This window comes from Rhipicephalus microplus, chromosome X, assembly GCF_043290135.1.
Source record: "Rhipicephalus microplus isolate Deutch F79 chromosome X, USDA_Rmic, whole genome shotgun sequence".
Taxonomy (NCBI): domain Eukaryota; kingdom Metazoa; phylum Arthropoda; class Arachnida; order Ixodida; family Ixodidae; genus Rhipicephalus; species Rhipicephalus microplus.
The window spans coordinates 68,512,913-68,527,550 of NC_134710.1; the positions used below are offsets into that span (position 1 = coordinate 68,512,913).

Genomic DNA, 14,638 nt, shown 5'->3' on the forward strand with positions numbered 1-14,638 from the left:
TGCCGTATAAGTCCGTTTTCATTTCTTTTCATCGAACACACAGGCGAATGCCGACTGTAATTGCATTAATAAGTTAAAATGTGCAACCCATTACACCCGCTAGGGTTTTCCTGCTTGCTAAGTGTTTTATGTTGTGCGCTTAGTATAGAGTCTCTGAATCGTATGTTGAAGTGCCGTAGTGCAGTGTAAATAAATAAATAAATAAATAAATAAATAAATAAATAAATAAATAAATTTTCTACTGCATTTCATTAGGGCAACATGGATAGGGGAAGAGCTGCTATTTCCTGAAAAAAATATAGTGTGACTATATTATTTATTTTATTTCATTTACACAATACCGCGGAGTTCGCACAGGAGCACCGCACCGCGGTGGTATAGTGGCTGAAGTACTCGGTTGCTGAGCCGCAGGCGGTGGGATCGAATCCCGGCTGCGGCGGCTGCATTTGCGATGGAGGCGAAAATGCTGTAGGCCCGTGCGCTCAGATTTGGGAGCACGTTAAAGAACTGCAAGTGGAGTCCACCCACGAGATGTCAGCGTCCTGGGCGGGCTTTCACATTTTCACAAAATAACGAAGTCCTCTTCCCTGTGAAAAGTTTCAGACATGAGGAGGCAATGTGTCCCAGAGTATTTGCCGTGCACTTGCGGACAAGTGTTCATGGAACTGGACGTCAAAAGCTACGACGAAGTCTCCCCGCTTCATTGGGTCTTTCGGGTACTGCAGGCCCTGTCCCGAGAACCACTTCACCCTAGTGAGCTTGATCATGTCCTTGACGGGTTGGGATATCTTGCCCTTAGTCAGTGTTGGCACTTCTATCGTAACTCCTCACAAAGCATGCTTGAGCGTGACCCTGGCAGTGTAGCGAATGTCGGTGCCTTCCCTCTTGAACTGCGGATGGGGCTTGTCGTGGATGATGAACACGATGTCGTCTGGTATGGTGCCCCGCAGCTGGTCGCCCTCCCTCTGAAAGGTGATCTTGGTGCCGGCCTTCCAGCCCGTCATCACAATAATGGTGAGCACCTTCTCTTCGCGCTTCGGAGTGCGTCCGTCCGGCCCCATAACTTTCTGGCTGATCTTTATCTTCTTCGTACAGCCGTGGAGAACCTCCTCGGGCGTGACGTGCAGGTCGTGCTCGATGGCAGGATCTTGTCTCCCCTGAGCCTCTCCACCGCTGCCCGGTCTCGCGCCCGTGGTGAAGCTCTGGGTGGTCGAAATTCTCGGTGCCCTTCACTACGGCGTCTCTCATAATCATATGGTGGTTTTGGGATGTTAAACCCCACACACCAATCAATTGCATAGGAGCAAGAATAGTTCATAAAACATTCAAGCACGATCATGCATTTAGCTGGGCTAGTTGCCATTGAATGAATAATTTTTCCTGTGAAGTGGCACCCTCGTGGGTGCAATAAAATTCTACATTTTCCGTCCTTCATGTCGATTAAAAATCAGTTGAAGTTTGGCGGTTGTCCTGTGTCCTCTGTAGTCCCTGTGTGTGTGGGCCAACGTTTTTAGATAGAGCATCTAAAAACGTTGGTGTGGGCTAGTAATTTGGAAGAAGCATTTAAGCACGAACATAAATGGCACATGCCAATCAGTAGGAACTTTGTGAAGCTAAAGCAAGAAGTTTCAGTTGGTTGTAGTTCCCGGGAAAAATTAATATTCTCATATTTCAGTACGTGCAAAATATGCGGACTAGTGTAGGGTTCGAGGTGTCGTGCTCGTCTTGTTGTTAAATGACGAGGGATAAATAATGAACGTATACCCATTAAAAAAAAGGAAAGTTGCATTTATAAGGTGGGAGACAAGCAGCAAGCGTATACCGTTTGTTAGCATGAGTTCTGCAGGGTGAAACAAACTGCGAAAAAATTTTAAAAACTGATCGGTTTCTCCACACACGTCTTCAAGACATTTTTTTGTAATTTGTACTTATGGATACTGTAATGACCTATACAGTTGTAATAATCAAATAAGACTATTTTACTACCAAGAGTAAATGAACGAAAAAGATGACACATACGGAAAAAGTTGCAGCAGCTTTCAGTCAGACAAAATTTGAAGCACGCCGGCAGAAACTATATGTGAAAATTGTGGACGGGGACACAAGTCTCTTCTTCCTGGTGCGGTCCACGGTTTTCTAAAATCTCTTTCGCAATTCATATTTCAGGTGTACATTGATGAAGCTGTGAAAAAAAAAGAAAGTTACAGGGATAACAGGGTGCTTTTATATATTTTTCTTCGCTACCTTATAGAATGATAATCGTCGCAATTGAATGTGACTAGTCTTCCTAGACCCCGATTCAACCGTACTCCTGTCATCAAAATAATCAGAATGGATGGCGGCAGACATGAGCCGGTGGCATTGTACATGCTTTTCTTTGCCACTTTTTGAGCGATTTTGGAGTGGCGCCACTCTGTTCTTGTAAAGCGATCGGTCGGGAACTTTTTGGCTTGCTGCAGACGCTATCACAGTGAAAGATTGAGATAGTTGCGATGGATTGACACCAATCGCCGACACAACGACGTGAACTCTTAGCCCTACTTTGAGAGTTTCGCTCTTCCTTCAATTGCGCTCAACCGTCTTTGGGTCACCCAACGAGCATTCCGTACTATATTGACACGTGCGGTTCTTTTGGTTTACGAAGGAAGACGCTATCACTTTCTGTTAAGCGCAACGCAGGCCGCGTTTATCTTGTATGCCACTCTGGAACGCGTTACGACGCGTGTATAAAAAACTGACACGTGCGGTTCTTTTCGTTTGCGAAGGAAGACGCTATCACTTTCTGTTAAGCGCAACGCAGGCCGCGTTTATCTTGTATGCCACTTTGGAACGCGTTACGACGCGTGTATAAAAAGCCGGCGCAGTGCGCCACTGGGGGTCTTTTCTTTTTTTTCCGTCAGCCGACGACTGTTCACGCCGCTGTTGCTATGAGTTGTGTTTGGCCCCGTTTTGCTGGGCACAAGTTCGCCCAATAAACAGTTCGCCTGACACCGCCCTGACTCCTGCGTGCTTCCTCTCAAGTGCTGCGTGTTTCACAACCTCGTGACATCTGGTGGAGGTGCTTCTCGGTCCATGTACCGTACGCCCCCGTCCAGCCGTGAGCCAAGCCCAAGCCGGCAAGAGGACGACGCCGACCCGGTCGTTCGAGTGAGCCGAAGACAACAAGGACTACCGCCCGAATACCTGCCGCTCCCCGACAAGGACAAGAAAACAAAGGCTGCTACGAAGCCGGCATCCACGATGACGGAAGCTAGTTCTTCGGCAACCGTGGTCGTCAACCAGCCCAAAGAGCCGCCTACCTTCCGCGGATCGACCTACGAAGACCCGGAAAGCTGGCTTGACATTTACGACCGCGTCGCAGCCCTCAATAAGTGGGACCCGGACGACAAGCTGCGTCATGTGTATTTTTACCTGGAAGACGCCGCAAGGACTTGGTTCGAGAACCGCGAGTCAACGCTTCGAACCTGGGACGACTTCCGCGTTGCTTTCCTGCGCACCTTTGCAAGCGTCGTGCGAAAGGAAAGAGCCGCAGCACTGCTTGAAACTCGGATGCAGCTCCCCAACGAAAACGTAACGATCTTTACGGAGGAGATGACGCGACTTTTCCGCCATGCCGACGCCGACATGTCTGAGGACAAGAAGGTTCGCCTGCTTATGCGAGGAGTGAAGCAGGAGCTCTTCGCCGGACTGATCAGAACCCCGCCAAAGACGGTACAAGAGTTCCTCTCCGAGGCTACCACCATCGAGAAGACTCTTGAAATGCGGACCAGCCAATACGATCGGCGCATGTCGCCAGACGTCGCAGAAGTCCGAGGACTCTGCCCCGACGACCTGCGCGAGACCATACGTGCTATTGTTCGTGAAGAACTGCGCCGCATGTTGCCATCGTCTCAGCCCCAAGTCGTCTCTCTCGAAGACGTAGTCCGCGAGGAACTACAGCGCTCACTGAGCGTTCCTGAACGGCCACAGCCCCAACCGGAGGCGATGACCTACGCCGCTACTGCACGACGACCTGTCGCCGCTCCTCGCCAACACCAGGACCCAACGTCTCCGCAGTTTCGTCGCCAGCCACCGCCGCCACCCCCGACGCCTTCCCGCTCGCCAGTAATCCAGCGCTCGCCGAGGAAAACTGACGTTGGGCGCACCCCGAACCACCGCCCACTATGCTACCACTGCGGCGAAGCCGGGCACACCTACCGCTACTGCCAGTACCGTGAGATGGGACTGCGTTGCTTCGACGTGAACGCGCCGCGTCCGCGCCCAGGTGAGCGACCTCGCGACATCGCCGACTACATCGCCGGATCGCAGTGGCAACAACGACGACCATCCCGTTCGCCTTCGCCTGGCCGCTACGTCTCCCCGGATCGCCGCCAGTACACCGGCCCTAACCGGGGCCGATCCCCAAACCCTTACCCGGGAAACTAAAGGCAGCAACCGATGGAGGTGCGGTTGCTGCACGACGCAATGCCGAAGATCCTCCTCCGCCGCCGCCGCCGCTGCCGATGACGACGACCACGACGCACGAACTTTCCCGACGTAGTCGCAGTACGCCGCCTGAGCAGAGTCTTTACGACAAAGCCTCGCCGCCTACGCGACATAGCAGCGCCGGACCAAGCCGACGCAGCCGTGATCCGACGCCCCGACCTAACCGGAACGCCAGACGACGAACCACCGACCTCGACGTGATCATCGACGGCCACAGCGTCACCGCCCTAGTTGATACCGGTGCCGACTACTCTATCATCAGTGGTCTCTTCGCCGCTAAGCTCAAGAAGGTAAAGACTGCATGGGAAGGACCGGATATCCGAACAGCAGGGGGCCACCTTATAACACCGACTGGAACCTGCACGGCAAGAGTCACGATTCACAGCCAGACGTATTCTGTGAATTTTGTGGTCCTGCAGCAATGCTCGCGAGACGTCATTTTAGGCATGGATTTCCTGGACCAGCAAGGCGCAGTAATTGACCTAAGATCCAGGTCAATCACGCTGTCCACGGATAATGCAACGGCGTCAGACTGCAACGTCGCTCACAATGCCTTGAATGTGACAGAAGAGCAGGTAACCATCCCGCCACTGTCGAGCGTCATCATTTCCGTCGGCACCAAAGCGTCTACCAACTTACAAGGTGTCATCGAAGGCGACCAGCACCTGCTCCTAAACCGTCAGATGTGCGTCGCAAGAGGCATAGCCAAGCTTCATAACGGCGAAGCCAAGGTAATGGTGACGAACTTCAGCAACGAATATAGGCACTTAAATAGGGGCACGACGGTAGCACATCTAAGCGAATTTGTGGAAGCGAGCAATGCCTTCGCCCTCACTGATTCTCAGGGAGCCGCAACGTCGACAGCAGTGTCTGCGCCCGCCTTCGACGTCAATCAAAGCCTTTCCAGGCAGCAACAAAAGGAGCTCCAGGCCTTACTCCACCAATACAAGGACTGCTTCTCGTCGTCGTCGAGGCTTCGTCAGACCCCTCTCGCGAAACATCGCGTCATAACCGACGAATATGCCCGTCCGCTCCGTCAGAGCCCCTACCGAGTTTCTGCACGGGAACGCGAGGCCATCAAGCAACAAGTCGACGAAATGCTGCGTGACGACATCATTCAGCCGTCTACGACTCCGTGGGCATCACCCGTGGTGTTGGTGAAGAAGAAGGACGGAACCCTACGTTTTTGCGTCGATTATCGTCGCCTGAACAACATAACGAAAAAAGACGTGTATCCCCTCCCACGGATAGACGATGCTCTGGACAGACTCTACAACGCCAAGTATTTTTCGTCGATGGATCTCAAAACCGGCTACTGGCAAATCGAAGTAGACGAGAGAGACCGAGAGAAGACTGCCTTCATAACACCAGACGGCCTATTCGAGTTTAAGGTCATGCCCTTTGGTCTTTGCTCGGCGCCTGCGACGTTCCAACGGGTTATGGACACAGTACTCGCAGGCTTGAAGTGGCAGACTTGCCTCGTCTACTTGGACGACGTAGTCGTATTTTCTTCCAACTTCGACGAGCACCTCCGGCGCCTTGAAGCTGTTCTTCGGGTAATCAAAGCCTCGGGACTTACCCTGAAGCCAGAAAAGTGCCGCTTCGCCTACGAGGAACTATTGTTCCTTGGCCACGTTATCAGCAAGTCGGGAGTGCTCCCTGATCCACATAAAACAGCTGCGATAGCCGACTTTCCTGCACCCACCGACAAGAAAGCAGTACGCCGATTTCTTGGCCTCTGCGCTTATTACAGGCGCTTCGTGAAGAACTTTTCGCGGATCGCCGAGCCACTGACGTACCTCACGAAGGCCGACGTCGACTTCAAATGGGAAACGCCGCAAGTCGAGGCATTTCAAGAATTAAAACGACGCCTGCAAACGCCGCCAATACTGGCGCACTTCGACGAAGAAGCTGACACCGAAATTCACACGGACGCAAGCAGCACAGGGCTCGCCGCCGTGATCGTGCAGAGGACCGACGGACTTGAAAGGGTCATCAGTTACGCTAGCCGGTCACTTTCGAAGGCAGAAGCCAATTATTCCACGACAGAAAAGGAATGCCTTGCCATCATCTGGGCTACATCAAAGTTCCGCCCCTACCTGTACGGCAGGCCTTTCAAAGTCGTGAGTGACCACCACGCCTTGTGTTGGCTAGCTAACTTGAAGGATCCATCAGGGCGCCTCGCACGGTGGAGTCTCAGACTACAAGAATTTGACATCACCGTCGTCTACAAGAGCGGACGAAAGCACTCCGACGCCGACTGCTTGTCTCGCGCCCCTGTCGATCCGCCGCCCCAGGATGACCAGGACGACGACTCTTTCCTGGGACCCATAAGTACCGACGACTACGCGGAACGCCAACGAGCTGACCCGGAGCTCAAGATCCTCATAGACTACCTGCAAGGCAAGACCGCTGACGTGCCGAAAGTATTCCGCCGAGGACTGGCTTCGTTTTTCCTGCGAAACAACGTCCTCCTGAAGAAAAACTTCTCGCCGCTCCGCGCCGACCACCTCCTCGTGGTACCTTCAGCGTTACGTTCAGAGGTTCTGGAAGCATTACACGACGACCCGACAGCCGGACATCTTGGTGTTTCCCGCACACTGTCACGAATACAAGAGAAGTACTATTGGCCTCGCCTCGCTGCCGACGTCGCCCACTACGTAAAAACATGCAGAGACTGTCAGCGACGCAAGACGCCGACAACTAGGCCAGCCGGACTTCTGCAACCCGTCGAACCACCTCAACGGCCATTCCAACAAATCGGCATGGACTTACTGGGTCCGTTCCCGACGTCAACTTCTGGCAACAAATGGATTGTCGTAGCGACTGACTACCTCACCCGCTATGCCGAAACAAGGGCCTTGCCCAAGGGCACTGCCGCCGAGGTCGCCATGTTCTTCATTGAGAACATCGTCCTTCGCCACGGAGCCCCCGAGGTCCTCATCACCGACAGAGGTACGGCCTTTACGGCTGACCTAACGCAAGCGATCTTGAGGTACTGTCAGACAAGCCACCGCCGAACCACCGCGTACCACCCACAGACGAATGGCCTCACCGAGCGTCTAAATAAGACCATCGCCGACATGCTGGCCATGTACGTGGACGTCGAGCACAAGACGTGGGACGCCATACTCCCGTATGTAACCTTCGCGTACAACACGGCCGTGCAGGAAACGACGCAGTTTGCTCCATACAAGCTCGTCTACGGACGGAGCCCAACAACGACGCTTGACGCCATGCTACCGGTCGGCACCGACGAAGAAGACCTCGACGTCGCCAGCTACCTGGATCGCGCTGAAGAAGCTCGACAGCTAGCCCGCCTGCGTATCAAGAGCCAACAGACGGTCGACAGGCGCCACTACAACCTTCGACGACACCACACCGAATACCAACCAGGTGACCTTGTCTGGGTCTGGACGCCGATACGACGACGGGGATTGTCTGAGAAGCTCCTGCGACGCTACTTTGGACCCTACAAGGTAGTCCGACGTCGTGGTGAACTGGACTATGAGGTCGTGCCCGATGGCTTAACGTCATCCCAACGACGCCGTGCACGACCCGAAGTCGTACACGTGGTGCGACTTAAACCTGATTACGCGCGCTGATTAGCTGTGACGCATTGTTAATGTAATTTATTGCATGTACTCTCTCTTATGTTCTGTCTTTAGCATCGGGACGATGCTTTTTCAGAGGGGGGTAGTGACACGTGCGGTTCTTTTGGTTTACGAAGGAAGACGCTATCACTTTCTGTTAAGCGCAACGCAGGCCGCGTTTATCTTGTATGCCACTCTGGAACGCGTTACGACGCGTGTATAAAAAACTGACACGTGCGGTTCTTTTCGTTTGCGAAGGAAGACGCTATCACTTTCTGTTAAGCGCAACGCAGGCCGCGTTTATCTTGTATGCCACTTTGGAACGCGTTACGACGCGTGTATAAAAAGCCGGCGCAGTGCGCCACTGGGGGTCTTTTCTTTTTTTTTCCGTCGGCCGACGACTGTTCACGCCGCTGTTGCCATGAGTTGTGTTTGGCCCCGTTTTGCTGGGCACAAGTTCGCCCAATAAACAGTTCGCCTGACACCGCCCTGACTCCTGCGTGCTTCCTCTCAAGTGCTGCGTGTTTCACAACCTCGTGACAATATTGACACCGGTTCTCATGGTCCTTTACGACAACGCCCATGTCGAGTTTCAGTGGAAGAGCAGCGCATCATCAATGAACAAGTCGATGATATGCTCAAGCGTGGTGTCATCCAGCCGTCGCAGAGCCTCTGGTCATCCCCTGTTGTGCTTGTGTGCAAAAAAAAAGTAGGTCTATCGGATTCTGTGTCTACTATTGCCGGCTCGATAGGATAACTTAGAAGGATGTATACCCATTGCCACGCATCGATGATGCCCTCGATTGCTTGCAAGGAGCCGAATATTTCTCATCTTTAGATTTACGCTCGGGTTATATGCAAGTTCCAATGGCTGACTCTGACCAATCGAAGACTGCATTCGTCCCACCTGATGGGCTGTACGAGTTTAACGCCATGCCATTCGAACTCTGCAACGCACCAGCTACTTTTGAACGGATGATGGGCACCATCTTTCGTGGCTACAAGTGGAACACCTGCCTATGCTATATCTTGACGACATCGTCGTTTTTTCTTGTGACTTTCCGACTAACCTTTTTCGTTTTCGTGCTATTCTCTCGTGTCTCAGTCCATCTGGCCTTCAACTTAGCATCAAGAAGTGTCGTTTTGCCAGACGCGAGCTCCCTACAAAGGGCCACGTCTTCTGCAAAGAGGATGTTCTCCCGGACCCTCGAAAACTCCGCGCCGGGGTAGAATATCCGAAAAAGTTCCATAAAAAAACGCTTTGAAGTTTGTCGCGCTATAAATTATTTATCGCGATACGGCGCTTATTAACATCGCCTCCAATACTACGTCATTTGAACTCTGATGCGCATACGGAGATTCGCCAGCGATGTTGGTCTTGGAGAAGTTCTGGCTCAACGAAAACCAGAATACGAGGAATTCGTGGTCGCTTACGCGAGTCAAACCGTAAAAAAAAAACGCGTGTATAATTATTCCGTTACCCAGAAAGAGTGCCTCGCAATTACCTGGTCTTTGGTGAAGTTCCGCTCATATATTTACGGCCGTCCTTTCGAAGTCCTCACAGACCACCACGCTTTATGTTGGCTATCACCACTCAAGATCCATCGGGACGCCTCGGTTGTTGGGCTCTTCGCCTACAGGAATACGACATTTGCGTTGTATACCGATCCGGCTGCTTGCACTCGGACGCTGATGCACTATCCCGCTCACCACTGCCGGCTGACCCAACTTCCTCGTTGCCATCTCCAGCTCTAATTACACCAATTGATTTCGCAGACATGACATCAGAGCAACGCAAAGATCCGTGGATTTCCCAACTCCTCGACTTTCCGACTGCTACGCTAGCTCATTCTGTCTCAAGAACTGTCCGCCGTCAGGCCACACATTCCGCTATTCAAGACGACCTCCTCTATGGGCAGAATTATACGTGTGAGGGTCGGAAATCTGTACTGCTTTGCAAGCGACCCACAAAGTGCTGACGCCGGCGTTCTCAAAACTTGCAACCGTCTGCGTCAGCGGTACTATATACTGACGCGGAATGTACACATTTGTTTGCAAGTACGTACGTGCTTGTAGACTGCATGTCAGCGACGTAAAGCTCCACCCCAATGCCCTGCCGGTACACTTCATCGTCTGCGTTGTCCGGCACGTCCAATTGACCACGTCGGTATCGGCTTATACGGACCACTCCCCTCGTCATCTTCTGGAAATAGGTGGATAATTGTCGGCATGGACCACCTCCCGCGCTACGCGGAGACGGCAGAACCGCAAAAGAAGTAGCGTTTTTCATCTTGCGCAACTTTTTTTTTTCGCCACGGTAGTTCCCGCGAACTTTTCAGCCACATATGGCATATTTTCCTGTCTGACGCCATTCCAGCCTTGCTCGTTCAGTGCAGCATCGCTCATCGTATGACGACAGCATATCATCCACAGATGAATGGCCTCACAGAACGATTTAATCGCACTCTCTGTGATATGTTGACAATGTACAACGCTTCAGACTAGACTGATTGGGACACCGTCCTTGCATTCGTCACGTATCCGCATAACACCGCTACGCATGCGACCACAGATTTATCCCATTCCTTTCTCTTCTACGGACGCGAACCATTATGCACGGTAGACACCATCCTCCCCTACATGCCTGACATATCTAACTACACTGCAATTTTAGGGGCGTAGCTCCTTATGGCGTGGCTTGTGCGTCCCGTTGTCGTATGTAACCACCGGTGGCACATACCCGAGAGAGCGGTCATTAGAATGTCCGCTGGATGGCGGTACTTGTATATGATGAATACATGAAGAAACGATGTGAGACAGCGGTACTGGGAGTGTTCACTAGATAGACGGATGGACGAATGGACATACAGATGGACGGACGGACTGACTGACGGACGCACGGATGGACAGACAGGCCGAGGGGCGGGCGGACAGACAAACAGATGAACGAATGGACGGACGGACGCACCGGCAGTCACACGGATGGACGGACACATGGACGGACGGAACCACGGACGGACTGACGAACGCTTCGCCCCATTAATCACCATTCACTCCGTCGTTATGCTGTTATTTTTTTCTGCTGCCAGGTACGCCAAAGATTGCAGACAATTGGACCCGTTCACTGACAACCGAGGCCCAAGGACACCAGAAGGTAAGGCATGACACTGATCGACTTCTCCCTACTTTCTCACATGGTGCCCTCGTTTGTCTCTCGATTCCATCGAGTACTCCTGGTTTTTCGTCGAAATTACTGGCCAGATAGCATCCATGGGCCCTACCGCATTCTCGCCCGCACGTCACCAGTCAGTTATGAGATTCAGCCTTTGACGCTGTCTGATGACTTACATCGTCAGAGTAGAGAAATTGTCATGTGAGTCGCGTCAAGCCCTATTACGACCCCGCTATACTGACTACGTCTTAAGTCGCCAGGATGGCTACGCTCTTCACCGGGGGCCAATGTAGTGAACAATGCGAGACGATGACAAAGCAGGCAGGAAGGCAAGCCACAGCGCGTCGATGTTATACACATGGGAGCCGAGCTCTCGCTTGCTTGGATTTGAAGCCTGCCGACGTTCTTCGGCCTTGCAGTATGTTTGTACGTGAATAAATCACGTGACTATATATATATATATATATATATATATATATATATATATATATATATATATATATTGTCGCGACGTCAAGAGAGAGGTCGTACTCGAAGACGCTGAGAGAACAGCAGCGGGTCGGTCTTTTTGTTAACCGCGTGAGGGAGAGTTCCTCATCTTTCTCGTTGTTGCGTTCTGCATAAAAGCGTGCAGATGCGCGTATGCGCTGTCGCCTTCGTCTTTTTCGCGGGACGCACGTGACATTTGCCTCCCTCCAAAAATGGCATCGTCCCGATGCGCAGCCAAGGCACTCTACTTATAAAAACGCACATATGCACCGGCACGCACAGGACAAACGAGAGTTAGCTGGACAAGTAGGGTTTCATCCGGATGACATGCACGATTTCGGGTGAGCAGTTTCGGCGACTGGAACTGCAATTGCCGTCGGGAATAACTTCGTAGTTGATGTCGTTCAATCGCCGGGTGACTCGATATGGGCCAAAGTATCGTCGTAATAGCTTTTCTGAAAGTCCGCGTCTACGTATTGCGATGCAGACCCATACCTTGTCGCCTGGTTTGTAGGTTACCAATTTATGTCGTAGGTCGTACCGTTTCGCATCTTTGTGTTGCTGGTGACAAATACGCACGCGGGTTAGCTGTCGGGCTTCTTCGGCACGCTGACCAAATTCTTCGGCGTCAGCGTGAGTGTCGTCACACTCGTGCGGCAGCATAGCGTCCAACGTTGTAGTGACTTCGCGCCCGTGTATTAAACTAAACGGCGTCATTCCGGTAGTTTCCTGTCGGGCAGTATTATAGGCGAAGGTCACATAAGGCAAGATTTCGTCCCAGTTATTGTGTTCTGTGTCGACATACATGCAGAGCATGTCTGCAAGGGTCTTATTAAGCCGCTCTGTTAGTCCGTTTGTTTGTGGGTGGTACGCCGTTGTTCTCCGGTGAGCTGTACCACTGAGCCTGAGAACCGACTCCAAAAGTTCTGCCACGAACACAGTTCCTCTATCCGTGATCAGAACTGTTGGAGCACCATGCCAAAGGATGACGTTTTCTATGAAGAAATGAGCCGCTTCTGCTGCTGTGGACCTCGGCATGGCTTTAGTTTCTGCGTAGCGAGACAAGTAATCAGTGGCGACAATGATCCATCTGTTCCCTGTGGTAGAAGTTGGGAATGGGCCCAGGAAATCCATTCCGATTTGGGCGAATGGCTTTGCTGGTACTTGAACGGAATGTAATAAGCCTGCTGGCTGCCGGCCTGCCGGGTGGTGCTTTGCGTCTTTGACAGTCGGCACATGTTTGGACGTGATGTTTCACAGCAGCAGGTAGGTTAGGCCAGTAGTAACTGTTTTGCAGACGGGACAATGTTCGAGTGTAACCGAGATGACCAGAGGTGACTTCATCATGGCAGGCTTCCAGGATTTCTTTTCGCAGTGATGCAGGGACGACGAGCAAGTATGGGCTGCCGGTGGGAGAAAAGTTTTTCTTGTATAGGACGTTGTTCCTTAAACAAAAAGATGGCACTCCTCTCGCAAAAATACGCGGCACGTCTTCCCGTCGTCCTTCTAAGAAATCGATAAGCGAAAGCAGGTCAGGGTCACGGCGCTGCTCTTGTGAGATAGTGGCCGCGTTGATGACTCCCAAGAATGCGGCGTCCATAGACTCGTCATTAATAGCGGCAGGCTCAACGGGTGACCGCGAGAGACAGTCTGCGTCGGTGTGCTTCTTCCCTGATTTATAAATAATGGTCATATCAAATTCCTGAAGCCGAAGGCTCCAGCGTGCTAAACGGCTGGATGGGTCTTTCAAGTTAGTGAGCCAGCAAAGCGAGTGGTGATCACTGACGACCTTGAATGAGCGGCCGTACAGATACGGTCGAAATTTGAGAACCGCCCCAACCACGGCGAGGCACTCTTTCTCGGTAGTCGAGTAGTTCTCTTCCGTGCGAGAGAGAGCTCTGCTGGCATAGGCTATCACTTTCTCGGAGTTATCTTGCCATTGTATCAGTACGGCGCCCAGGCCTACATTGCTTGCGTCGGTGTGAAGTGCTGTTGGCGCTTCCTGGTCAAAGTACGCCAGAACCGGAGGTGTTTGGAGGCGTTGGCGTAATTCATTGAACGCTGTTTGTTCCTTTTCGCTCCAAAGAAAGGGGACATCCTCTCGTGTCAGCCACGTCAGAGGCGCCGCAATAGACGAAAAGTTGGCGATGAATCTTCGGTAATAAGCGCAGAGGCCTAAGAAGCGTCTCACTGCTCTTTTGTCGTGCGGTGCGGGAAACTTTGCGACAGCGTCGATTTTGCCCGGGTCAGGTAGAACACCTTCGTGGCTGACCACGTGGCCTAAAAAGCAAAGTTCGTTGAAACCGAAATGGCACTTCTCTGGCTTTAAAGTCAGGCCAGCCGAACTTATAGCTTGTAGAACTGCGAATAATCGACTTAGGTGTTCCTCGAATGTAGCTGAGAAGACGACAACGTCGTCTAGATAAACCAAGCATGTCTGCCACTTAAGTCCTGACAGCACAGTGTCCATTAAACGCAGAAAAGTGGCTGGCGCTGAGCATAACCCGAATGGAAGCACTTTAAATTCATAAAGACCGTCGGGCGTCACGAAAGCAGTTTTCTCACGGTCTCTCTCGTCGACCTCTATTTGCCAATAGCCACTTCGCAGGTCCATCGATGAGAAATAGCGTGCATGCCGCAGCCGATCAAGAGAGTCATCTATACGTGGCAGTGGGTAGACGTCTTTCTTCGTTACTTGGTTTAACTTGCGGTAATCTATACAGAAACGCAAGCTGCCATCTTTCTTTTTAACCAATACCACGGGGGATGCCCAGGGACTCTTGGAAGGCTGTATTACGTCATCTTGGAGCATCTTCTGAACTTGCTTTTGGATCTCCTCACGTTCTTTCGGAGCAACACGGTATGGGTTTTGACGGATCGGTCTCGTATTTTCTTCAAT

At 51.9% G+C, this 14,638-nt stretch overlaps 1 pseudogene; it reads right to left on the bottom strand.

The window, feature by feature from the left end:
* Nucleotides 1-599: 599 nt before the first annotated feature.
* Nucleotides 600-14,638, bottom strand: part of LOC119176661 (dnaJ homolog subfamily B member 1 pseudogene) — a 33,407-nt pseudogene continuing 19,368 nt past the window's right edge.